The 27,296-nt window shown below is 43.1% G+C and overlaps 1 long non-coding RNA gene across 2 annotated transcripts in view; it reads right to left on the bottom strand.

Annotated features, from left to right (window-relative positions):
* The window catches only part of LOC118365355 (uncharacterized), a 150,067-nt gene that overhangs the window by 78,290 nt on the left and 44,481 nt on the right, over positions 1 to 27,296 (bottom strand). For both annotated transcript variants that reach the window (XR_004821764.2, XR_004821763.2), the window contains exon 2: positions 15,943 to 16,090. This is a non-coding gene — a long non-coding RNA (uncharacterized LOC118365355). The remainder of the gene's footprint in view (positions 1 to 15,942; positions 16,091 to 27,296) is intronic.

The raw sequence follows: 27,296 nt of genomic DNA, 5'->3' as shown, positions 1-27,296 counted from the left end.
CTGCAAATCCTGTACGGACTCGGGAGAGGTGAAGGCTGAGAGCCATGCGTTCTCTGAAACACGACCCGCCAACCACACTGCTTCTTGACACACTGCTCGCTTAATCCAGAAGCCAGAAGCACCAATGTGTCGGAGGAAACACCATACACCTGGCAACCGTGTCCACCTGCATGTGCCCGACCCGCCACAGTAGTCACTAGAGCGCGATGGAACACAGAAATCCCGGCCGGCCAAACCCTCACCTAACCCGGACGGCGCTGGGCCAATTGTTCGCCGCCTCATGGGTCTCCCGGTCGCAACACAGCCCGGAATCGAACCCGGATATGTAGTGAACCTGCTAACACTGCAATATAAATATACTTTGTCTTTGCCCACTAAAAGACAGTGTAATACAGTCAAATTAGAATTAGTTATGTGCCAAAGCAAGCATAAACATGGGGGGTGGGGGTTCTCCAATGCATAACAGTGCAAGACCCTGTGAAATCCAAAATTACTGCTACCTAATGGGGTGACAACATGTGAAGAAATGTTTGAAAGGTCTTTCAAAGACATTATTAATTGACCCCCAAGGGAGGCAGTAACCATTCTCCCCATACCCCATTCATTACAGGCTAGCTCATTCCATCTGGGCAGGGGGGTCTCTCTGGACCTTCAATCAGAGCACTCAGCATTTCACCAGTCCTCTCAGACACGGGACAGCAGGTCAGTGAAAGGGAGCTAAACTGCACATCAGGAATAGTACAACACGAAGCCCTTGCTTTACTGAATCAACTGCAGGTGAATTTAAGGGTAGTCACCATGGAGATTCGTTCCATGGTCATATTGCCACAGAACAATATATACCACAATACAACTTCAGAAAATACAAAACAGAGAGAATATGTTCAGTTTTATTAGAGGAATGCATGTCCAGACATGTAAACAGTATTGACAAGGGCTGGTCACTTCAGCATCTCATTCGTCAGATGTAATATAAATCTTCCACTCTATCAAAGACAGGCAACGAGTGCTGCAACATTATTTAGGGAAATCACAGGATTTACAAACATCCAGAAAGAAGAAATAGTTCAAGTTCCCCCCAAAAAGTGGTAAAACGACATAATTCAAGATCCATTCAATTTTTTTGCTCAGTTAAAGATTGGACAATAGCAATGACGCCGGCAAGGTAGGCTGTGCAAATAGAATGACTCGCTCTATCTTCCATTGAACATATACATATGGTAATGTGATTTTGGTGGAACGGGATAAAGCCATCACTGACAGTAGGAGACCGTATCAGGATGTTGAATACGAAGAACATAATAGGCTTTCTGCCTGAAATAAGCACTTTCTGTCCAGGTACAGAACAAAGTGAGGCTCAGAAATGACTGTTGCAGAAAAAGGAAGAGAAACAGCTATTTCACTGGTCAAGGCTCCTAAATTAACTTTCACAAAAGCCTTTCAATCTGTAATGCTCTTTGCTGTAGCCTAACATGCCGTACAAGTAACCAAAATGTCCTTGGCTATTTTATCAGTAGTCTCTGCAGTAGTCAGATGTTCTTGAGGAATACCATTCAATAATTAGCACAGCATTTTCAATTAACTGAGAGAAAATGAAGCTCACTGTATGAATAACACATGTATGGCTACATCATATATGGATGTATTACAAATCTTTCCCTTCAAGTGAATGGGAAATTCAGTTATACAGCCTGTAACATTATAGCTAGGTTTTTTGCTTTATACAGTACCTGTCAAAAGTTTGGACACACCGACTCATTCCAGGATTTCTCTTTATTTTGACTATTTTCTACACTGTACAATAATAGTGAAGACATCAAAACTAGGAAACAACACATCTGGAATCACATAGTAACCAAAAAAAGTGTTAAACAAATCAGAGTATGTTCTACATTTGAGATTCTTCAAAGTAGCCACCCTTCGCCATGATGACAGCTTTGCACACTCTTGGAATTCTCTTAACCAGCTTCACCTGGAATGCTTTTCTTGAAGCATATGCTGAGCAATTTTTGGCTATTTTTCCTTTACGCTGTGGTAGCCATGCTGGTTAAGTGTGCCTTCAATTCTAAATAAATCACAGACTGTCACCAGCAAAGCAGCCCCACACAATCACACCTCCTCCTCCATGCTTCACGGTGGGAACCACCACATCTGAGAAGATTATCCATTCACCTACTTTACGTCTCACAAAGGCATGGCGGTTTGGAACCAAAAATCTCAAATTGAATCATCAGACCAAAGGACAGATTTCCACCAGTCTATTGTCCATTGCTTGTGTTTCTTGGCTATGCAAGTCTCTTCTTCTTATTGGTGTCCTTTAGTAGTGGTTTCTTTGCAGAAATTTGACTAAGAAGGCCTGATTCAAGCAGTCTCCTCTGAGCAGTTGATGTTGAGATGTGTCCGTTACTTGAACTCTGTGAAGCATTTATTTGGGCTGCAATCTGAGGTGCAGTTTAGTCTAATGAACTTAACCTCTGTAGCAGAGGTAACTCTGAGTCTTCCTTTCCTGTGGCTGTCCTCATGAGAGCCCGTTTCATCATAGCACTTCATGGTTTTTGTGACTGCACTTTAAAGAAAATGTCAAAGGAGAGTGATGGAGTGCTGCATCAGAGGACCTGGCCTCCACAATCACCCGACTTCAATCCAATTGAGATGGTTTGGGATTAGTTGGAGTGCAAAGTGAAAGAAAAGCAGTAAACAAGTGCTCAGCACATGTGGGGACTCCTTGAAGACTGTTAGAAAAACATTCCAGGTGAAGCTGGTTGAGAGAATGCCAAGAGTGTGCAAAGCTGTCATCAAGGCAAAGGGTGGCCTTAAAAATAAAGAAAAACCCTTGAATGAGTAGGTGTGTCCAAACCTTTGACTGGTACTGTATGTTGGTCTTCAAAACATTGATTTGGTCAAATCCACCTTCCTGCCCTCTGTGCCCTGCTACAGCAACAGAAGGCAATTGAAAAAAAATTGAGGTGTACAAGACAAGACAGGAGCTATGAAAGCACAAGACCCCCTCACATTTCCCACGTCCCAACCATGTAAAACATACACAATTTGGTTTTACTCCCTCTTGAAAAAACACATACACATGCGAGCACGCACGCACGCACACACAAAAATTTCACACTAACACACTAAAGCATGAACTCTGTGCTGGCATACAGCTGGGACCTCCAGACCATAAGCTCTGTGATGGAGCCAGGCAGATGTGTCAGCAAAATACATTAGCTCTCAACTAAAAATCCAAACCATATTTTTTTAGGCAGTTTCCCCTTGCCTGATTAAAATGGCCCCCCATTTCAAGATGACCCAAAAACTACAAAAATATACACATAAAATTGATGTTCAAATATATTTTGCTATCGGCCTAGCTACTTGGTATTCCACTCATGGTTGTATGCAGAGATGACTAATTATTTCAGCATAAGTATTTTTGAGGATTACTTGTCATCTTTCTGATTTTCCCCTTGTCAGAGCATCCTCACTGTGTTGCAGGGGTTTGAATGGCACATCAGTAGCGCTACTGACAGCCGGGAAATAATGTACTTTATTATTTTTTTTTTTTTTTTAACTGGGTTAAATATTTTCATTTAACCTTTATTTAACCAGGCAAGTCGGTTAAAAAAACAAATTCTTATTTCCAATGACGGCCTACTTTATGCACTTGATAGTTCAATAATTCATTATCATAATTTCCCTTATATTCTGTATTCGGTTGATGTCAAAGCAAATGGTGCTTATTCTGATTATTGTAATTATCCTCGTTTGTCTGTTTCATTGCAATTATGAATTGATCATATTAGTGTGATTTATCATAAAGTACTGTATGTACAGGTTAACCTAGTGTGGTCTTTATCAAATAGACAGCAGCTGTACATAAACACAACGCTGGAGAAACTAATGAGCATATAACAATTACCTTTCGGTAATTTCCACAGAGTTTACTCATGATTATGGACATACTTTGTGCCCTCATTTAAACCTCTAGCTTTAAAAAGCTATTGCAGTTATTGTAATGTCCCTGAAAAGGACAGGAGAGATTATTGTTAATTGGCAAATCATGTTTTTTTTCCCCCCACTGGGGTGGTTCCGTCTGGAAATTAAATCAGCTCAATAACCTAATTCTGTCATACGTTAGTAAATGACCATGCCCTCACTGTGTATGATAAATCATATCGCTGACAGAATGGCATATTCAGAATAAGCATCATTAATGCATTTTTGAATAAATCACAAATATTATGGTATTTGCAGTCAAGTCCTGTAGGTTGCTAAGTGCCAGATTTCTCAAGTGTACTGTCTCTGGATGATTTTTCTGCTTGGCATTTGATTGATGAATGACCAAAAAAAACGAGTGCATCTGGGCTGATATCGCTGCTGTCGTAGAATTACATTTGTAGACTCCAGGCTGGAGAGTAGCGATGAACATTTTTCCACTGTCTCACAGGCCTGTCTTGAGAATCCACAGGAGACTGTAGGCTGCATCAGATGAGATCACTTCGTGTCAAGTTCATGTCACTTCCCACTGGGCGTCTTCACGACACCCTTTTGTTTTTACTGTGGTCCACAGATAGCATCGCTAGCTCCTATCTCTCTAGCCTGGGTAGTTATAGAGGAGTACCTGGCCACAGCCTGCACCAGAGACCCATTATCCCTGTGTCACATGAAAAAAAAAAGACGTGGAATTGATCAAGCTCTAGTGAGACTAAAATGTAAATGAGACAACGGATTGAGAGGAGTCTGTGTTTCTCTGGTGGAGGACTCTGGGTTTCTCTGCTGGAGGAGTCTGGGTTTCTCTAGTGGAGGACTGGGTTTCTCTAGTGGAGGACTCTGGGTTTCTCTAGTGGAGGACTCTGGGTTTCTCTAGTGGAGGACTGGGTTTCTCTAGTGGAGGACTCTGGGTTTCTCTAGTGGAGGACTGGGTTTCTCTAGTGGAGGACTGGGTTTCTCTAGTGGAGGACTGGGTTTCTCTAGTGGAGGACTGGGTTTCTCTAGTGGAGGACTCTGGGTTTCTCTAGTGGAGGACTGGGTTTCTCTAGTGGAGGACTGGGTTTCTCTAGTGGAGGACTGGGTTTCTCTAGTGGAGGACTCTGGGTTTCTCTAGTGGAGGACTGGGTTTCTCTAGTGGAGGACTGGGTTTCTCTAGTGGAGGACTGGGTTTCCCTAGTGGAGGACTGGGTTTCTCTAGTGGAGGACTCTGGGTTTCTCTAGTGGAGGACTGGGTTTCTCTAGTGGAGGACTGGGTTTCTCTAGTGGAGGACTCTGGGTTTCTCTAGTGGAGGACTGGGTTTCTCTAGTGGAGGACTCTGGGTTTCTCTAGTGGAGGACTCTGGGTTTCTCTAGTGGAGGACTCTGGGTTTCTCTAGTGGAGGACTGGGTTTCTCTAGTGGAGGACTGGGTTTCTCTAGTGGAGGACTCTGGGTTTCTCTAGTGGAGGACTCTGGGTTTCTCTAGTGGAGGACTGGGTTTCTCTAGTGGAGGACTGGGTTTCTCTAGTGGAGGACTCTGGGTTTCTCTAGTGGAGGACTGGGTTTCTCTAGTGGAGGACTGGGTTTCTCTAGTGGAGGACTGGGTTTCTCTAGTGGAGGACTGGGTTTCTCTAGTGGAGGACTGGGTTTCTCTAGTGGAGGACTCTAGGTTTCTCTAGTGGAGGACTGGGTTTCTCTAGTGGAGGACTGGGTTTCTCTAGTGGAGGACTGGGTTTCTCTAGTGGAGGACTGGGTTTCTCTAGTGGAGGACTGGGTTTCTCTAGTGGAGGACTGGGTTTCTCTAGTGGAGGACTCTGGGTTTCTCTAGTGGAGGACTGGGTTTCTCTAGTGGAGGACTGGGTTTCTCTAGTGGAGGACTCTGGGTTTCTCTAGTGGAGGACTGGGTTTCTCTAGTGGAGGACTGGGTTTCTCTAGTGGAGGACTGGGTTTCTCTAGTGGAGGACTGGGTTTCTCTAGTGGAGGACTGGGTTTCTCTAGTGGAGGAGTCTGGGTTTCTCTGCTGGAGGAGTCTGGGTTTCTCTGCTGGAGGAGTCTGGGTTTCTCTCGTGGAGGAGTCTGGGTTTCTCTGCTGGAGGAGTCTGGGCTACTCTGCTGGAGGAGTCTGGGCTACTCTGCTGGAGGAGTCTGGGCTACTCTGCTGGAGGAGTCTGGGTTACTCTGCTGGAGGAGTCTGGGTTACTCTGCTGGAGGAATCTGGGTTACTCTGCTGGAGGAGTCTGGGTTACTCTGCTGGAGGAGTCTGGGTTACTCTGCTGGAGGAGTCTGGGTTACTCTGCTGGAGGAGTCTGGGCTACTCTGCTGGAGGAGTCTGGGCTACTCTGCTGGAGGAGTCTGGGCTACTCTGCTGGTTTCTTTTTATAGAATATTTTACTATGAAACTACCCATTGCATTCCTGACCTTATCTGGCACAGACATATTATGGAGTGTTGAAGATTAATACATCCTCATATCTTAGTTTAATGTGGGATACAAGTTGTACAGTGATGCCAGTGTTTGGCTGATGCAGTTGTGCTGGAACCTCACAATGAGTTTCACACCCTAAACCCATTGCTTATCCGTGTCCCTCAGAGATGGGTATGGTAGGCCTACATACTTATATGAGTGACACAGAGAGACACAGTGACACTGAGAGACAGAGATGAGCTATGGGATGGGTGGGTCTTTGGCTGGGTCCCAAGTGGCCACTCGTCGGCTCTGCCGTGGTGCACTCAGGGGATGGACGTTCTGCTCCATTTAGCACATATGCTGAGGATCCACTCTCCTGTAATTGGCATCCCTGACTGACATCTATCATCCCATCTAAAGCTCCCACACTTTCTGCTGCCTACAGCCCTCAAGGACCTTAAGCCCAAAGATGTACTAAAACAGGAACAACGGTTGCCAATGCAACTTAACAGTTGCATTGGCAACATAAAATCTCACTATGTAAGATTTGGTTTGTGGAACCAATGCAAAGGTTTGTAAATACACAACTATAGACTGAGTAACATGGGAATGCATATGGATGAATTACCAATGTGTTTGCTGTATGTTAAAACGTGGTGTAAAGTGGCGATGACAGGTGAAATGGTTTAGGCCAGTGGTTCCCAAACTTTTTTAAATCCTGTACTCCTTCAAACATTCAACCTCCCGCTGTGTATCCCCTCTAGCACCAGGGTCAGCACACTCTCAAATATTGTTTTTGTTTTGCCATCATTGTAAGCCTGCATAAGAACATAAGAATGAGTGTGTGTTTTTGTCACAACCCGGCTCGTGGGAAGTGAAAAGGCGCTCTTATAGGACCAGGGTACAAATAATAATAATCAATCATTTAGCTTTTTATTTAGCCATCTTACATATAAAACCTTATTTGTTTATCAAAGATGGTGAATAACTCACCACAGGTTAATGAGAAGGGTGTGCTTGAAAGGATGCACATAACTCTGCAATTTTGGGTTGTATTGGAGAGAGTCTCAGTATTAAAACAATGCCTAGAATCCACTCTCACATAGGTACGTGGTTGCAAAGGGCATCAGTGTCTTAACAGCGCGATTTGCCAAGGCAAGAAACTCCCCTCTCTCCACTGGGATTCTCTGCCTCTAACCCTATTACAGGGGCTGAGTCACTTGCTTACTGGTGCTCTTCCATACAGTCCCTAGTAGGGGTGCGTCACTTGAGTGGGTTGAGTCACTGACATGATCTTCCAGTCTGGGTTGGCGCCCCCCCTTGGGTTGTGCCGTGGCGGAGATCTTTGTGGGCTATACTCGGCCTCGTCTCAGGATGGTAAGTTGGTGGTTGAAGATATCCCTCTAGTGGTGTGGGGGCTGTGCTTTGGCAAAGTGGGTGGAGTTATATCCTGCCTGTTTGGCCCTGTCCGAGGGTATCATCGGATGGGGCCACAGTGTCTCCTGACCCCTCCTGTCTCAGCCTCCAGTATTTATGCTGCAGTAGTTTATGTGTCGGGGGGCTAGGGTCAGTCTGTTATATCTGGAGTACTTCTCCTGTCTTATCCGGTGTCCTGTGTGGATTTAAGTATGCCCTCTCTAATTCTCTCTTTCTTTCTCTCTATCTGAGGACCTGAGCCCTAAGACCATGCCTCAGGACTACCTGGCATGATGACTCCTTGCTGTCCCCAATCCACCTGGCTGTGCTGCTGCTCCAGTTTCAACTGTTCTGCCTGCGACTATGGAACCCTGACCTATTCACCGGACGTGCTACCTGTCCCAGACCTGCTGTTTTCAACTCTCTAGAGACAGCAGAAGGGGTAGATATACTCTTAATGCTCGGCTATGAAAAGCCAACTGACATTTACTCCTGAGGGCTGACTTGCTGCACCCTCGACAACCACTGTGATTATTATTATTTGACCATGCTGGTCATTTATGTATATTTGAACATCTTGGCCATGTTCTGTTATAATCTCCACCCAGCACAGCCAGAAGAGGACTGGCCACCCCTCATAGCCTGGTTCCTCTCTAGGTTTCTTCCTAGGTTTTGGCCTTTCTAGGGAGTTTTTCCTAGCCACAAGTGCTTCTACACCTGAATTGCTTGCTGTTTGGGGTTTTAGGCTGGGTTTCTGTACAGCACTTTGAGATATCAGCTGATGTAAGAAGGGCTATATGAATACATTTGATTTGAGCGCAGCCCTATCCAGAAATCTGCCAGTGGCTTCATGATTAAATTCAATTTTCACAGAAACGCTAGTTGCAATTTCGATGAGGCTCTCTTGTTCAGATATCGGTAAGTGGACTGGAGGCAGGGCATGAAAGGGATAACGAATCCAGTTGTTTGTGTCGTCCTTTTCGGGAAAGTACCTCTGTAATTGCGCACCCAGCTCACGCAGGTGCTTCGCTATACCACATTTGACATTGTTCGTAAGCTTGAGTTCATTTGCACACAACAAAATCATACAATGATGGAAAGACCTGTGTGTTGTCCAACTTACAACTTCTTAATCATAGCCTCAATCTTGTCCCGCACATTGAATATAGTTGCGGAGAGTCCCTGAAATTCTAGATTCAGATCATTCAGGCGAGGAAAAACATCACCCAGATAGGCCAGTCGTGTGAGAAACTCGTCATCATACAAGCGGTCAGACAACTGAAAATGATGGTGAGTAAAGAAAACTTTAAGCTCGTCTCTCAATCTAAAAAAGTGTCAAAACTTTGCCCCTTGATAACAGCGCACTTCTGTATGCTGCAAAAGCGTTACATGGTCGCTGCCCATATCATTGCATAATGCAGAATATACACATGAGTTCAGGGCCCTTGTTTTACCAAAGTTAACCATGTTCAATGTAGTGTTCAAAACGTCTTTCAAGCTGTCAGGCACTCCCTTGGCAGCGAGAGCCTCTCGGTGGATGCTGCAGTGTACCCAAGTGGTGTCGGGAGCAACCGCTTGCACGCGCGTAACCACTCCACTATGTCACCCTGTCATGGCTTTTGAGCCATCAGTACAGATACCAACACATCTTGACCACCAAAGTCCATTTGATGTCACAAAGCTGTCAAATACTTACAAAATATCCTCTCATGTTGTCCTGGTTTCCAGAAGGTTTGCAGAAGAGGATGTCTTCCTTAATTGACTCCCCCATAAACGTAACGGACATATACCAGGAGCTGTGCCAGGCCCGCCACCACGTCTGTTGACTCATCCAGCTGTAACGCATATAATTCACTGGCTTGTATGCGAAGCAGTAAGTGATTCAAAACATCTCCTGCCATGTCACTGATGCGCCGTGAAACAGTGTTGTTTGATGATGACATTGTATGTATAGTTTTTTTTGGCCTTTTCCCCCATTGTCCCAGTCATATCCACAGCAGCAGGAAGAATTAAGTCCTTCACAATAGTATGGGGCTTGCCTGTCCTATCCATTCGGAAGCTCACCATATAAGACGCTTCTAGCCCTTTCTTAGTAATGGTATCTGTTGCTTTTAATACATGTCTTATTACTCGAAAGTCGTCTTTATTCTCGCTCACAAAACTCCCGTGGCTTATTTTTCAAATGGTCATGTTTAGTTTTTAAATGTCTGTGCAAGAGTTAAGGTTTCCCACGAGAGAGTAACGGTTAATGTGATTGGATGTTAGTTATTTGACTAGTCTACCTGTATTTGACATTGTGTTGTTATTTCGCTGAACACTAGATGGTTTCATTTCATTTTTGGCAGTGAAACGAGGCTACTCAGGTGAGAAAAAAAAAAATATATACACACACACACACACACACACACACACACACACACACACACACACACACACACACACACACACACACACACACACACACACACACACACACACACAGTCAAAACTGTTCGCTGCTCTGGCCCCCAATGGTGGAACAAACTCCCTCACGACGCCAGGACAGCGGAGTCAATCACCACCTTCCGGAGACACCTGAAACCCCACCTCTTCAAGGAATACCTAGGATAGGGTAAGTAATCCTTCTCACCCCCCTTAAAAAGATTTAGATGCACTATTGTAAAGTGGCTGTTCCACTGGATGTCATAAGGTGTATTCACCAATTTGTAAGTCGCTCTGGATAAGAGCGACTTAAATGTAAATGTAAATGTAATATATATACATATATATATACATATATATACATATACACATATATATATATATATATATATATATATATATATATATATATATATACACACACACACACACACACATATATATATATATATATACATATATATATACACATATACACACACATATATACATACATACATACATACATACATACATACATACATACATACATACATACATACATACATACATACATACATATATATAACTAACTTTGGCCTTATGGATAGCATGAGTGCACTTATTTCTAATTTGCCTGAACGAGAGCCAGTCAGACTGAGTATGCGTGTGCAGAGCGAATTGCCAAATGGAATTCTTGAGGTGGAGTAACTCTGCCAGATCACGGTCGAACCAGGGGCTGAACCTGTTTTTAATTCTCATTTTCTTTATGGGGGCGTATTTGTTAACAATACCACTGAAAATAAGGTCATTACAGAAAATACCAGACTGATACATATCAGGATTATTTGTGAGGATAACATCAAGGAGAGTAGCCTTTTCTGGGTGTTTGGTGTCATGCCTTGTGGGATTGGTAATAATATGAGAAAGATGTAATAATATAATATAATATAATAATAATAATATAATATTATTATTAGAAAGATTTAGGGAGTCCCATTGCTTTAGGACTTCGTCAGGTGGTTTAAGCATGTCCCAGTTTAGGTCACCTAGCAGGACAAATTCAGACTTAGTGTAAGGGGCCAGGAGAGAGTACAGGCCGGTGCTAATGGTGGACGATAACACCCAGCAACAGTCAACAAAGAGCTATTTGAAAGTTTAATGCTTAAAACCAGCAAATCAAATTGTTTGGGGTCAGACTTGGTGGAGACAACCGAGCACTGAAGGTGTTTGTTGGTAAAGATTTCCACTCCACCCCCTTTGGAAGATACGATACGTCTTACTGAAAAAGGTTCTAACCAGAAAGGTTAACATCAGTGTTCAAAACACTCTTTCTTAACAACGTCTCTTAACAATTAATGACCAACATCTGGATTGGAGCTGTGAACCCACACTTTAAATTGATCAATTGTAGGTAATATGTTTTTAGTGTTAACTTGCAGAACACCCAGGCTTTAACGAGAGCAGAAATCATTGAAGCAGATATCAGAGCACAAATCAGAATTGGGGCTAGCAACAGTAGATGGGCCACGGTGTACATACACATTAATATGTATTAATTGAACTGCACACATACATTTGGAATTGACTTGCTTATAGGCCGAGATCTTCAATGTGTCAATCAGTTGATGAATAGATAAAGTGCTAATTAAATAGGCAAAACAACACCTGCTAAATGAGAGAACTGCTTATTCAAATTTTAAAAAGTGCTAAAAGCCTTTTGTGTTTGAAATGATTAGGAGTGTCAGTCATTGACACTGTGTCAGGAAGTGGTCTGGTTCTCTGTCACCGGATGCACGTATCACTCTCCAGAACTTGTCGCACTAATTACAGCTGTGAACAAGGGAGAACCTTTTAATGACGTTGATTTCCCAAGAGGGGGCTCATGAGGAAATCACTTGCACTGTAATGCAAAACTCTTACTGGATACATGACCTAGGTCGGAGAACTGTTATAGAGGCACACTTTGATGAGATGGCGTATAGGGAGTGATACAGCATCTGGGTTATGATTCCTCCTAGATCAGAAATTAATCTGTATACATAGCACACTTCTCTGCCAGGAAATCTACACAAGAAAACTGTCCTATGTGTGGCATTTGTCACAAAAATTCCAACTGAACCAGCTTATAAATGATCAAAGGACACTTGCGCTCCTTTGACACTTCTGAGGTCCACATCTCACATCTCATCTCTACCACGCGAGCGTAGACGAGGACCCCTTCATGTCCAGCTTGCCATATTGAGTGAGTCGTGACCTTCTGTCAGGTCAAACCCTTTCTTTATCCCCACTTCCAGTCCACAACCCATCATCCATCCACAGTGTCTTCTCTGAGAGGATTTCACAGGTACAGACTAGTGTAGCTACTCTTATGTTTGGCTGGCCCAATATCTGTGGGGGAGGCCAAAATAAAGTAGAAATCAGATGGAGACTGAAGAGTTAGAGGGGGTTATAATCCCACAGAGGAGGTGGACATGGCAGACTGATTCTAGATACAGGTCCCATCCCATCGCCAAAACCCAGCTCCTTGGAAGGATTAGTCTGTTAAGGCTCCCAGAATGTTCCTTTAATGGAACTAGAGAGGTTAGATTACACTGATATCAATCTCCACAGCCTGCCAAGTTCCTGGTACCTCTGCCTCTGGTCTACAGTGTGGGAGGGGGGTGATACATGTCAATGTGCTGTGGAGAGGCTGATTAAGTGTTTATTCCTATCTATACGTATCAGAACACTTTAAAGTGGTGGTATGGTGTTGAGCTGAGTCCCACGTTCTTGATTGAGTTCTGCACCGTGTGTCTAATCATCAAATCACTCTGGCCAATGCAGTCAGATCACGTAGCACAGTGAAGTGCATGGGTTATTTGTTTGTAGTATTCCTCAATACAGATCCGGGAGGGGATGAAACTGTCAGTTTTTCCACACTTTTTAAGTCTGAACATCTTAAGAATCGAACTACAGACAGCTTCACACTCTGTAGGGCCCTGCAAGACTAGCAGTGAAGTGCAATGCCAGATATAGTTTCAAGGTGGCTGCTGTCCAGGGTCCTGAAGTCGTGCAGACCGGTTGACCAGGGGATTTCCATGGGGTGTTTGTTCAGTAGTGGTAATTTTGAGGCTTAGGATTTTTCAGTTTTATGTCCGTACTGCATTAAACATTAATGTAAGAGGAATGCTTGGTCAATTTTCTCTTGCATCTCAGTCTGATATAACAATTTATTCAAACTGATCAACTGTTTGTTATTTATATTCTACATTCACATGCTGTATTCATGTAACTTCATAAAAGCATTGTTGGTAAGATTCAGAGAAAGAAATAAAAACCTGTTTTTCACAGTAGAAACTTTCCAACGACAGGTTGTCTTTGATTAGATTTAAGTCCTTCTGACAGGAAGAATATGCATTTGTGAAAGCAGTGGTTACGAAAGAGGCAAACACCCTGTCACGTGCTGCTGCCTATTAAAGAAACAGCAGAAATGTTGCATCGTGAATGTCTTGGAGAGGAGGGGAGAAGGGAAAATGGCGCCACTATGCCAGGAGAAAATTGTGCAGGGGAGTTTATGGATTTAGGGTTGCCGTGGTAACACCAGCATCAGCACTGAATGCAGCACTGAATGCAGTTAAGATGTTCTTTAAGATAGATTTTTAAAGAAGTGCATATTAAAAGAGGAAGCGCACGAGAGGTTAGATTTAATTCACTATGTTTATTTGATAATAAAAAAAATGATTGATTTAAGTACTTGGGGCAAATATGTCGTTTTTGGTAGAATATTAGTAAAATACCTCATTCTAGGTTATCAAAATATACCATAGCCTACCCATTGTATATCCCCAACAATGTCTATGCTTATACAACAAACTAATACAAAATTCATGCATACAAAATAGCAAATGCAAGACAAGTCCTTGAATCCTCAGTATTCTTCACAAACATGTTTAATGTGTTTGGCTGTCACCCCTACATAAACAAAGGGCTTGGCGTTTCAGTCGGGAAGCCGAGCCCGCAAAAAACATCACACAGTTACGCTGTAGCCAGTCAAGTGGATGGCTGTCAAATGTATGCAATGGAAGAGAGAGCAATTGACATTCGGTTAGCAAGACACCGACAGGGCCAAATCGGTGGCTGCAAAGCAGGCTCTGAATGCACCAAATACCCATGCCAGTGGACAAGAGACACAGCCCAGCAAAGTGTGTCCAGCCCAGCACAACAGCAAGCCATAGCAAGACACCGACAGGGCCAAATCGGTGGCTGCAAAGCAGGCTCTGAATGCACCAAATACCCATGCCAGTGGACAAGAGACACAGCCCAGCAAAGTGTGTCCAGCCCAGCACAACAGCAAGCCATAGCAAGACACCGACAGGGCCAAATCGGTGGCTGCAAAGCAGGCTCTGAATGCACCAAATACCCATGCCAGTGGACAAGAGACACAGCCCAGCAAAGTGTGTCCAGCCCAGCACAACAGCAAGCCATAGCAAGACACCGACAGGGCCAAATCGGTGGCTGCAAAGCAGGCTCTGAATGCACCAAATACCCATGCCAGTGGACAAGAGACACAGCCCAGCAAAGTGTGTCCAGCCCAGCACAACAGCAAGCCAGAGCAAGACACAGCAGCCTGGACCAAAATCTGTGGAGGTCTGAACACATACAGGCACATAGGGATTACTGCTGATGCAGAGCTCTTTAGAGAGAGAGAGAGAGAGAGAGAGAGCGAGAACCCTCCTATCGTCTCACACAGACAAAGGCTGGGGAAATCAAAGAGGCTTGAGGCAGAGAAAAGAGGGTCTCGCTCTGGCTTTTGGATATGTAGATGGTTTGAGTGGTTTACGATCTGTGCGACTGCGATGATCTTCACAGCGGTATAATCAATGTAAAGCCGCTTTCTCAAAGGGGTCAAATCCCCACAGGTGTAGTCAGACAATCACCAAACTAGTTCTGCTTCTGCTCTGTGAGAGTGGTTAGCACAAGTCCTTGTTATGGATTAAACAGTACTGATAAACCCTGAATATTATATTTACAAACATGCCTTGGTTTTGCTATCAATACCATTAAACTATATAGTGTGGGATGCACAGACAGCTGCTGTGTAAGCATGTTAGCTACTCTGTGAGCTCCACCATATCTATTTGGTCTGGTATCAATGATATTTAGACTATTTCAGCGGGATTTGTTTCTTTGTGTCATGAAAGACCTTCACAGTCATGGAACACAGAAAGGTCATTGTTCTGCAGAGTGAATGAAGACGATAGCTCTGTCTGTGCCATTTTCTCTTTACCCATGTGGCTTCTTGAAAATGCCCTTCACTGTCCAGTACAGTTCATTTCTCCCCCTCTGTAGCTCTCCCATTATGGGAACAGTGGCTTCACAATACGTCAAGGCATTTCATTTCCCGACCAATCTACCAGCCATGTTCCCATGTAATATGTTTTGACTTCATGTTTCATTCTAGCCCATGTTTTCTGAGTATGGAGAAACCAAATGACACATTTCTGAAAGAGAGGGAAATAAATGTTAAGAGTTCCACAGGGACTCCCCTCCCCTAGCTTGAAGGTTCTCTGGTTGCCGGAAAAGTTACATCAAGGAATATTTCTTTGTATGCCTCTTTCTCAAGTGTATAAGTGAAAAAAAGAATGACAGGGAGGGAGAGATTGAGAAAGGGAGAAGGAGGGAGGGAGAGATAGAGTGAGGAGGGGGGTGTAATGGATTCAATGTCAATGTCTAAAAGTTTCCTGCTGTTCAGCATGCTGTATGAGGTGGTCTTACTCTTTAGGTCATATCTCACAGCGTGACGGCGGATGGCTCCCTCTCAGCGGCTGCTGGCACAGGCAGCCTGGTTTGTAGCGCACGTAGCACTCACAGAACAGTGGCAAAGAAAGCCAACCTGGACCAGTCCCGCCAATCTTCATATGCCCTTGAAAGAATGAGACTCATTTGAAATACCTCTCTTGATTTATGAGCTTTCTTTCCTTCTGTGACTTAATTTAAATCAAATGTAGGGTCGTTGGGATACGAAGGCTGATTATTTAATTTGCCTGTTGTTAGTTTGAATATTATTTATGTGATATCTGATGAGTGACCTATAATTGTGAATCAAAAATCTGGCATCGAATGAAGCCTTATGGTAAACGTCACAAAGCACTAGTTTGAATGCATCTGGTACGTACGTATCTAGGCCAGCAGCCTAGCCTACTGTACCAATGATATTTCCTGACTTTCTCCTCCTATGGGACTTTAGTTCCCACCACCAGCAGCCATCAGCAGACGTGATTAAGTTTCCAATTAGGTTGTATGCCTGACTGTCTGACTTCAGCACAGCTACAATGGAACAGGTCCCTCAGTCCATCAGAGGCTGCAGGCTGGGGACATACAGACGCCATGCTGGGAACCTGAACAGTGAGGAATATTGAGGAAGAGGAAGGATCAGTATGACTGTTAAGTTACCTGATTGGACCATTTCCACAGAGGAGTCGCTCTCTAGGGCTGTTCAACTGGTAAGACATCCATTCTGACCAGTGCAGTTAGGCTGTGCTAAACTGTGATATGTGTGTGTGTGTACATTCAAGTGTGCATATGCTGATGGAGATATGATAGAATATTTCTGGTTTCATTACATAATGGTGATGGTGGGAAAATAATATGTAGTTTTTTATTACATTTTTATGTGAAAATATGAATAATAATCTTGTCCCTCTGCAACAGACATGGCAATATGTATGGAACATCGAATCGCAATAGAAATCGCAGCATTGAATCCCAATACATACAGTGCCTTGCGAAAGTATTCGGCCCCCTTGAACTTTGCGACCTTTTGCCACATTTCAGGCTTCAAACATAAAGCTATAAAACTGTATTTTTTTGTGAAGAATCAACAACAAGTGGGGCACAATCATGAAGTGGAACGACATTTATTGGATATTTCAAACTTTTTTAACAAATCAAAAACTGAAAAATTGGGCGTGCAAAATTATTCAGCCCCTTTACTTTCAGTGCAGCAAACTCTCTCCAGAAGTTCAGTGAGGATCTCTGAATGATCCAATGTTGACCTAAATGACTAATGATGATAAATACAATCCACCTGTGTGTAATCAAGTCTCCGTATAAATGCACCTGCACTGTGATAGTCTCAGAGGTCTGTTAAAAGCGCAGAGAGCATCATGAAGAACAAGGAACACACCAGGCAGGTCCGAGATACTGTTGTGAAGAAGTTTAAAGCCGGATTTGATACAAAAAGATTTCCCAAGCTTTAAACATCCCAAGGAGCACTGTGCAAGCGATAATATTGAAATGGAAGGAGTATCAGACCACTGCAAATCTACCAAGACCTGGCCGTCCCTCTAAACTTTCAGCTCATACAAGGAGAAGACTGATCAGAGATGCAGCCAAGAGGCCCATGATCACTCTGGATGACTGCAGAGATCTACAGCTGAGGTGGGAGACTCTGTCCATAGGACAACAATCAGTCGTATATTGCACAAATCTGGCCTTTATGGAAGAGTGGCAAGACGAAAGCCATTTCTTAAAGATATCCATAAAAAGTGTTGTTTAAAGTTTGCCACAAGCCACCTGGGAGACACACCAAACATGTGGAAGAAGGTGCTCTGGTCAGATGAAACCAAAATTGAACTTTTTTGGCAACAATGCAAAACGTTATGTTTGGCGTAAAAGCAACACAGCTCATCACCCTGAACACACTATCCCCACTGTCAAACATGGTGGTGGCAGCATCATGGTTTGGGCCTGCTTTTCTTCAGCAGGGACAGGGAAGATGGATAAAATTGATGGGAAGATGGATGGAGCCAAATACAGGACCATTCTGGAAGAAAACCTGATGGAGTCTGCAAAAGACCTGAGACTGGGACGGAGATTTGTCTTCCAACAAGACAATGATCCAAAACATCTACAATGGAATGGTTCAAAAATAAACATATCCAGGTGTTAGAATGGCCAAGTCAAAGTCCAGACCTGAATCCAATCGAGAATCTGTGGAAAGAACTGAAAACTGCTGTTCACAAATGCTCTCTATCCAACCTCACTGAGCTCGAGCTGTTTTGCAAGGAGGAATGGGAAAAAAATTTAGTCTCTCGATGTGCAAAACTGATAGAGACATACCCCAAGCGACTTACAGCTGTAATCGCAGCAAAAGGTGGCGCTACAAAGTATTAACTTAAGGGGGCTGAATAATTTTGCACGCCCAATTTTTCAGTTTTTGATTTGTTAAAAAAGTCTGAAATATCCAATAAATGTCGTTCCACTTCATGATTGTGTCCCACTTGTTGTTGATTCTTCACACAAAAATACAGTTTTATATCTTTATGTTTGAAGCCTGAAATGTGGCAAAAGGTCGCAAAGTTCAAGTGGGGCAAATACTTTCGCAAGGCACTGTATCAATAAAATCGCAGTATCGAATCACCATACGTATAGAATATAGAGAATCACAATACACATCGTATCGGCTCCTAGGCTAAGTATCGTGATGAACTCGTATCGTGAGATCACTGGCAATTCCCAGCCCTATTACATAACATAGACTAGAATATATTCACAAAAGTGAATATTAATAATACATAATACAGTACGAAGGCTCAAGCTATTACAGTAATGTGCGGATATTGAAATACTGTAATTGTCAAAGTTACAGAGGTAATTTCAATCAAAGATGGCTGAGAGATCGAAAAAAGCAATTTTCTCCACCAAGCCTCTTTCATGATGGCACGGAATACTTTGTGCTATGATCAGGGTAAGACTGAGAAATGTGGAACAGGTGTTTGAAGCAGACTGTGTGAACTGTGTTAGGCATATGGTTCTGTGACAATAAGTATCACGCTAATCAAGGAACGTGACAGACATTACATAATGATGCTGATAACCGTGGGAGGTGGCCTATAGAAAGCTGAAAGCTGGTGAAATACGACATCAACTGTTTGGGGTTAATGAGTCTCTAACTGGCTGCAAAGAATCCCAGCAAGGGGTAAGAATAAATCAAAGTAGAAATGCTGTGAAAGTCACCACAGCCAAAAATCTCTCTGTTCTGTTAGAGCACACATACTGCACCAGCATGTAGCCTACTGTTCTAACATCCGATTGTCCTCAAAGAAAGGATCATTACACATGGCTTAATATATTCATCTCAGAGAGAGAGAGCGAGAGAGATCCTCCTCCCAATTGTGCTTTGGTCTTTCTCACCAATATTTGCCCTTACTTTTTTAATCCATTAGGCTAGGCAGAGAAGCGAGCGGAACAAAATGATTGTTTCATTTGAAGAGATAAGTGTCTCCTCCTTCTTCATCTCTCTCCCTCTTCCCTCTCTCTCTCTCTCGCTCCTATCATCACCGCTCCACTACTGCTGGAGAAATATCGTAGCAGAGGAAACTGAAATAATTGGATCAGAACTCCGGGTGGAACATTGAAGGTATACGTGTAGTATCACTTCACGTACCATAGACACTGTTTAGAAGCAGTGTTGTAGTTGTGGTTTCCATCAGGATTCATCCCTCATTATAACTCCAGCTCTCCATATAGAGTATATTGACTGTTAAGAAATCCTTTTGTCATGGCCTCAAGGCAGATTTACACAGTTGCCACAGCCATTCAATTTGTCATGGCACATGCAGATCTCCCATGAAAAACTGGTCTGACAAGCCACTTGAGACGTTTCTACGCAGTATATTACACTGGTTATTGAGATACATTTTGAGAACTAAAGGATAGACCTATTCTAATTCCAATACTATTCCTCAAACATACAGTTATACATATTGTGTAGAAATGACAATGGCAATTGTCTATTGGAAATGGCACCTGACTGCATTCTTCACCAAGGTGGCTGATGCAGCTCACATGGAGAGTGACAGAGGGTGACACTCAGTTACTCCACTCGAGTCGATCAGATGTGACGCTGAGGGCTTTGATCTCCAATCCACCAGAGAGGCACAAGGATTCACAGCCCTCTCCCCATGACACCTCCATAATCTCCAGGCCTACAGCCAGACACGCCAAGCTGTCTCAATCACCAGCCGTGTCCCCTATGCCTGCCCACTGAACACTGCACTCCACCCTACTGCTGAGTGAAATAACAAGAAAAATGAAGTTGTCCAATACTGGATATCTTATTATAGTATTATAATGGTGTGTGTTCTCATTATTTTAATCCATTTAGAGTGTTCTTACATGTTGAGAAAAACTTTTGGTTAAAAGAAAGCACATTGGTAAAAACCAAAAAGACAAAAAAAAACTAAGTGAGAGAGAGAGAGAGAGAGAGAGAGAGAGAGAGAGAGAGAGAGAGAGAGAGAGAGAGAGAGAGAGAGAGAGAGAGAAACTAGAGTGAGTGGCAGGCTATCCAGGCATTTCCTCTGAAACCTACAATTATGAGCATGGCTCAATAGTAGTCAGAAACAAATATCCAACTGTGCCTGGCATTCTAGAAATGGAACACCTACAAAACCATGTATAATTCAGAGAGTACCGCAGTTAAATATACACCAGAGGTAGAACTAGGTCAAAGACATAGAAACCCCCAAAAATATACTCTTGTATGAATCAAAATGAGTCTGATGTGACTGCGAGACATCCCATAAAAATTCTCTCCTCTTCTTTCAACTTTGCATAGAGCCTGGTGTTCTGATAGAGACATTACTGTATTACAAGATTATTACTTTAAGTCCTGTCTTTGGTAATGTAGTAAGTCCATGCATTTGTTCCTCTGCACATGCTTCATGGCACACAGTCAAAAATACCCCCAAAAAGATGAGTTGAAGCAGAGCTAGAATGTGGTCTCCCTCCAGCGATATCTCATCTGGTATGGAGCGAGCATAGGTAGTAGTCACTTCCACAGTGCCAGCAGCTAGGTCTGGTGTAATAGGGTTGCCTTTAAACTCTGTGTGAGATTGAATTACCTTCCTTTACCTTCCTCATTGCTAGTAACAAGTCTATTTCACAGGCTGCAGCCCAGGCTCTGCTACTGCCAAGCTTATTAACCTCTCTGGTATAGCGGAGCAATCTAATCCCCACTATAACCAGACTGCACACATGCAGGAGCATATAGCCAGAGACCACACACACACACACACACACACAACAAGTGATACCGTATACCATACTGTTAAGTAGAATAAAATATTACAAGCCAGTAGCATTATGTGATGGCCCATGTGTCTCTTTGTGGCCCACAACACAAGAGGATTGGGAAAAGCATTTACTTATCAACAGTTATGTATTCTGTTTGATGCCCATATGTTGGATATAGAACACATTGTGTATGCAATGTACTGTGCGGCACAACATGCAGGAAAAGCTGCATTATTCATTGTGGGCATAATGTTCCAAAGGTGTGGATTGGGACGGCAGTTTAGTTGATACAGAGCTGGGATGAAAGACCCAGGGGAACCCGCCATGTTTAATGTCTGTGGCTAAAGCACAGAAGACTGCTCACTCACAGTGGAATATATCTGCTTGTACATTACAGCCTAAAGCCTCTCATTTCTGCTCTTCTGTTGGAGGCAAACATTAGAAGATGACTGGTAAATGACAGGATTTATCTTTTTCACAGGGCCACTGCTTTGTACTCTGAAAAAGAAAGCATGTTGTGGAATGGCACAGGCCCAGGCGGGAGCCCGGCAGGGGTGTCCGTTTTCAGCTCCCAGTTCCAAGTACAAGATGAGAGGGTATATCGATTAAACGCCTTTAACAGGATAACTTTGGATGAGCATGTGAAAGAGTTGCGATTAACGCATAGTGAAGTTATAGGACGAATAGAGGTAAAACTCAAGAGTAGAGTCCTTCAACATGTCCATACAGATAGCCCTGAGAGGAGAGAAATAAGCCTGGGAACACCAAACAAGAACACTGGGTAAGGGTACACTGTTAGAAGAGAAGTTGCTATCTAGAAACTAAAAAGTGTCTTCGGCTGTGTCCATAGGAGTTCCATTTGAAGAACCCTTTTTGGTTCCATGTAGAGCCCTTTTCTGATTGATGCTCTAACTTTGTCAAAGCCCAGTGTGTGCATGTGCCAATAACTTTGTACAGGAAAATAAAACTATGAACAAAGTTGTCTGTTCATCCCTGAGGCAGAACATAATTATTTTAGGCTTCTACTCACATTTATTCTGTGTCTCATACTCCCCTGGAGTACATTACAACCTAAACCCCTGTGGTACATTATCCCCGGAGTACATTACAGTCTAAACCCCTGGAGTACATTACCCCTGGCGTACATTACAACCTAAACCCCTGGAGTACATTACCCCTGGCGTACACTACCCCTGGCGTACATTACAGCCTAAACCCTTGGAGTACATTACCCCTGGCGTACATTGCCCCTGGAGTATATTATCCCTGGAGTACATTACAGCCTAAACCCCTGGAGTACATTACCCCTGGCATACACTACCCCTGGCGTACATTACAGCCTAAACCCATGGAGTACATTACCCCTGGACTACATTACCCCTGGCTTTCATTGCAGCCTAAACCCCTGGAGTACATTACCCCTGCAGTACATTACCCCTGCAGTACATTACAGCCTAAACCCCTGGAGTACATTACCCCTGGCGTACATTACAGCCTAAACCCCTGGAGTACATTACCCCTGGATTACATTACAGCCTAAACCCATGGAGTACATTACAACCTGGGGTACATTACCCCTGCCGTACATTGCCCCTGGAGTATATTATCCCTGGAGTACATTACAGCCTAAACCCCTGGAGTACATTAACCCTGGCGTACATTACCCCTGGCGTACATTACAGCCTAAACCCCTGGAGTACATTACCCCTGGCGTACATTACCCCTGGCGTACATTACAGCCTAAACCCCTGGAGTACATTACCCCTGGCGTACATTACCCCTGGCGTACATTACCCCTGGCGTACATTACAGCCTAAACCCCTGGAGTACATTACCCCTGGCGTACATTACCCCTGGCATACATTACAGCCTAAACCCCTGGCGTACATTACCCCTGGCGTACATTGCCCCTGGCGTACATTACAGCCTAAACCCCTGGCGTACATTGCCCCTGGTGTACATTACAGCCTAAACCCCTGGCGTACATTGCCCCTGGCGTACATTACAGCCTAAACCCCTGGCGTACATTGCCCCTGGCGTACATTACCCCTGGCGTACATTACAGCCTAAACCCCTGGCGTACATTGCCCCTGGCGTACATTACAGCCTAAACCCCTGGCGTACATTGCCCCTGGCGTACATTACAGCCTAAACCCCTGGCGTACATTGCCCCTGGCGGACATTACAGCCTAAACCCCTGGCGTACATTGTCCCTGGCGTACATTGCCCCTGGCGTACATTACCCCTGGCGTACATTGCCCCTGGCGTACATTACAGCCTAAACCCCTGGCGTACATTGCCCCTGGCGTACATTACAGCCTAAACCCCTGGCGTACATTGCCCCTGGCGTACATTACAGCCTAAACCCCTGGCGTACATTACCCCTGGCGTACATTACAGCCTAAACCCCTGGCGTACATTGCCCCTGGAGTACATTACCTCTGGAGTACATAAACCCCTGGCGTACATTACCCCTGGAGTATGAGAAGTGTTGAGCAGATCAAGCTCTGGTAATAGGGAAATAACAAACCCACCTCCATCACCTCACTTACTACACACTTAGATTTTTTCACTGCTAAAACGCACTTAAAATCAAATAGTTATTTTCTAATTAATGTATGGTTGGGGAGGGGCGTGAGAAATAGTAGCTTTTCAATTTTTGTAGGTCAGCAATATGAATCATGAAAAGTTATTACAAATCATTTTTGTGGAACAAAGGAAATGCGAGTAATTTTCAATTCACTCGCAGGCTCGATAATATACTTTGCGTTGCCTGAAATTCAATTTCTGTTGGAGAATTTAGCCCTCAAAATTGAAGAGGAAAAATGTAACTATTGTGTATGTTGGTTGCTCTTCACTCTGCTGGAAATCCTTGAAGACACCCAAAATACATGCATTATAATGACAACAGTTGAGATATCTACGAGGAGGAATAAGAGAAACAAATCATCTCAGCCCGCTGAAGATGATAGCTCTGCTGAGGACCGAAAATAATATCTACTGTAAATTAAATGCTGGATCAATGCTGCATTGCAAAACTATACCCTCCTGCAGCTACTGAACTAGATAGGCCTGTCATTTTTCATCAGACAGATAGAGTGCTCACTGTGCCCTCTGGATGAAATGGATAGGGGATAGGACTGACCTGGATAAAGTTGAGCAGGAAACTGACAGACTTCAAATTTGTCCTGGATTCCAGGAGAATCCAGCCGTGGGTGACTGTGCTAATTAGACTGCAATGTGAAAAGTACTACAGTAATGTAGTGATCAGTATCAATCACATAATGAATTCTATAAGCAACAGTATTATTCACTTTGGTGGGCTAAGGGGGACTAATTTCCATACATGAGTGCTACTTTCAATTACTGACTGGTACTTTCAATTACTTGGTTCAAAATAACATTTTGAACCAAGCCCTCTAACTCAATACTAGTCTCTAGTGACTGACGAAAACAATTTGTTCAGGTTGCCGAGATTAACCAAATAATAACCTAATTGTTATGATTTGACTGTCACTGCATTAACACAGTTCTTTCGTTAGATTTTAAAAGACAAATTCCTGTCATCATACTGTGAAGACAGACACCATGCTGTCATCGATCAGTAATGTCATCCTGTTGGTGCTCTCCCAGGACCACAATCACTGGTCTCAGGGCATGGCAGAGTGATCAACTGCTGCCATAGTAAAGATACCTTAATAGAATATTACTCACGTTAAAAGACACCCAGTAAAATACTACTTGAGTAAAAGTCTGAAAGTATAATGGTTTTAAATATACTTAAGTATCAAAAGTAAATGTAATTGCTAAAATATACTTAAATATCAAAAGTAAATGTAATTGCTAAAATATACTTAAATATCAACAGTAAAAGTATAAATCATTTCAAATTCAGTGTATAAAGCAAACCAGACAGAATAATTTGTTTTACATGTTTTAAACTTAAGGATAGCCAGGGGCATGCTCCATGTGTTTAGTGAGTCTGCCAGTAGGGATGACATGGGATGATCTCTTGATAAGTGTGTGAATGAGGCAATTTTCCTGTCCTGCTAATCATTCAAAATGTGACGAGCACTTTTGGGTGTCGGGGAAAATGTATGGAATAAAATGTACATCATTTTCATCAGGAATGTAGTGAAGTTAAAGTAAAACATATTAATAGTAAAGTACAGATACCCCAAATAACTACTTAACTAGTACTTTACACCACTGTACTGCAGTCTCACACACCAGAAACCTTCCCAATTATCCTCAATACAGACAGTCTAATCCTAGATTATTTTTACAGAGACCCTGGCATTTAATCAAGGATCTGTGTTCACAATGGTTTAACCCCCATTACAGTAATTTCACACTAATCATATTTAAACGGCAAAACATGACTATGCAATCTACTTATCCATCAGTGGAGTTCGTTAGTCTTGGTACGTTTGGTTTTCTCATTTTGCTAATCTGTTTAGAGAGGTCCCCGAACACCTGTTTCAAGCCGTAAATAGAGTATCCCATGCATTTTTTTAAAGACAAGGTCTAACATAAGGTGTGAGTGATGAGGACAGTTTGGATCCTCTCAGTAGACTTGTTTTTTTTTTCATGTCATGTTCCCAACACCTGCTTCTGTCCAAACCAGAGAAACTGGCCCAGAACTCACATCACAGGTGGACTGACCAGGGAGGGAAGTGTAGAGAGAACTTTAGGGCTCCATGACTAATCTGCTGTCTGGAGGATGACATTTCAGGACATTTTGTGCACAGAGGCCCTCAGACCTGTGGTGGAGAAAAGTTAAAAGCCCAAAGTGCCACATATTCAACCTCCTGCCTGCAAAGAGCTGTACTACAGTAGAGAGATGTAAAGCTCAGTGCTACGATAAATATTTGATTCACAATCAGGATCTGTCAAGCCCCTCTTTTTAAACAATCATGAATCCGGGTCCTTGGTGTGCAATTGCGGCAGCTGTGGAATGTCAATGAGGTGAAGGAGGGCAGGAATCAATGTGTTCCTGCCTAGGACACAGACAAACAGAGAGACAGACAAGCAGACAGACAGACATCTCAGCTAGCCATGGAACCGCTGGGGCACTATGTGATTGATATGAGTGGTGATATGATAAACCACACCCCCTTGTTGAAAAGCAAAATGGCATGAAAAGGTTTTAACCACAAAATAAAAACCCAATGACAGTGAGATCACTGGGCTCCGCACATTGACAGAGACAAATAATGAATCCAAAATGAAGGATGTAACAAGATAAACATCTAGCCTAATTAATGTTTTAAGGTTGCCAATCTGTTGTACTTTATCTAATAAAAAAAAAATGTATACCATTATTTCAACAAGGAACACAGACTGAGACAAAGGTCTCTTTTACAGCTGGGCCCTGCGTATACATGTTTACACATACAGTTTAGGTACAATGATTTAAAAAACTACACAAGACTAACAAAATGATCACAGATAACACAAAGAAAATACAGCAACAGATTACATTTACACATAGGTTATTCCCCTATTCGTATCTTACTAAAATACCAACTACTGGCCATCAAGTTTGGTATGTACAACAATAACATTTATTTACAATAACAACAAAAACGGTAACACTGTCACGCCTTGGTCGAAGTATTTTGTGTTTTTCTTCATGTATTTGGTCAGGCCAGGGTGTGACATGGGTTTTTGTATGTGGTGTGTAGCTTAGTGGGATTGTAGCTTAGTGGGGTGTTCTAGGAAAGTCTATGGCTGTCTGAAGTGGTTCTCAATCAGAGGCAGGTGTTTATCGTTGTCTCTGATTGGGAACCATATTTAGGCAGCCATATTCTTTGGTTGTATTGTGGGTGATTGTCCTGAGTGTCTTGATGTCCTTGTTTGATGTTAGTTGACACAAGTATAGGCTGTTTTCGGTTTTTGTTTATTGTTTTGTAGTGTTCGTGTTTTGTCGTGTTTACGTTTGTGATTAAATAAACATGGATCGCAATCGACACGCTGCAGTTTGGTCCGACTCTCCTTCACCATATGAAAACCGTGACAGAATCACCCACCACAGGACCAAGCCGCGTGTC

Source organism: Oncorhynchus keta, chromosome 5, assembly GCF_023373465.1.
Source record: "Oncorhynchus keta strain PuntledgeMale-10-30-2019 chromosome 5, Oket_V2, whole genome shotgun sequence".
Taxonomy (NCBI): Eukaryota; Metazoa; Chordata; class Actinopteri; order Salmoniformes; family Salmonidae; genus Oncorhynchus; species Oncorhynchus keta.
The sequence above is the reverse complement of the archived record's forward strand: the minus strand, read 5'-3'. Positions and strand labels throughout refer to the sequence as shown.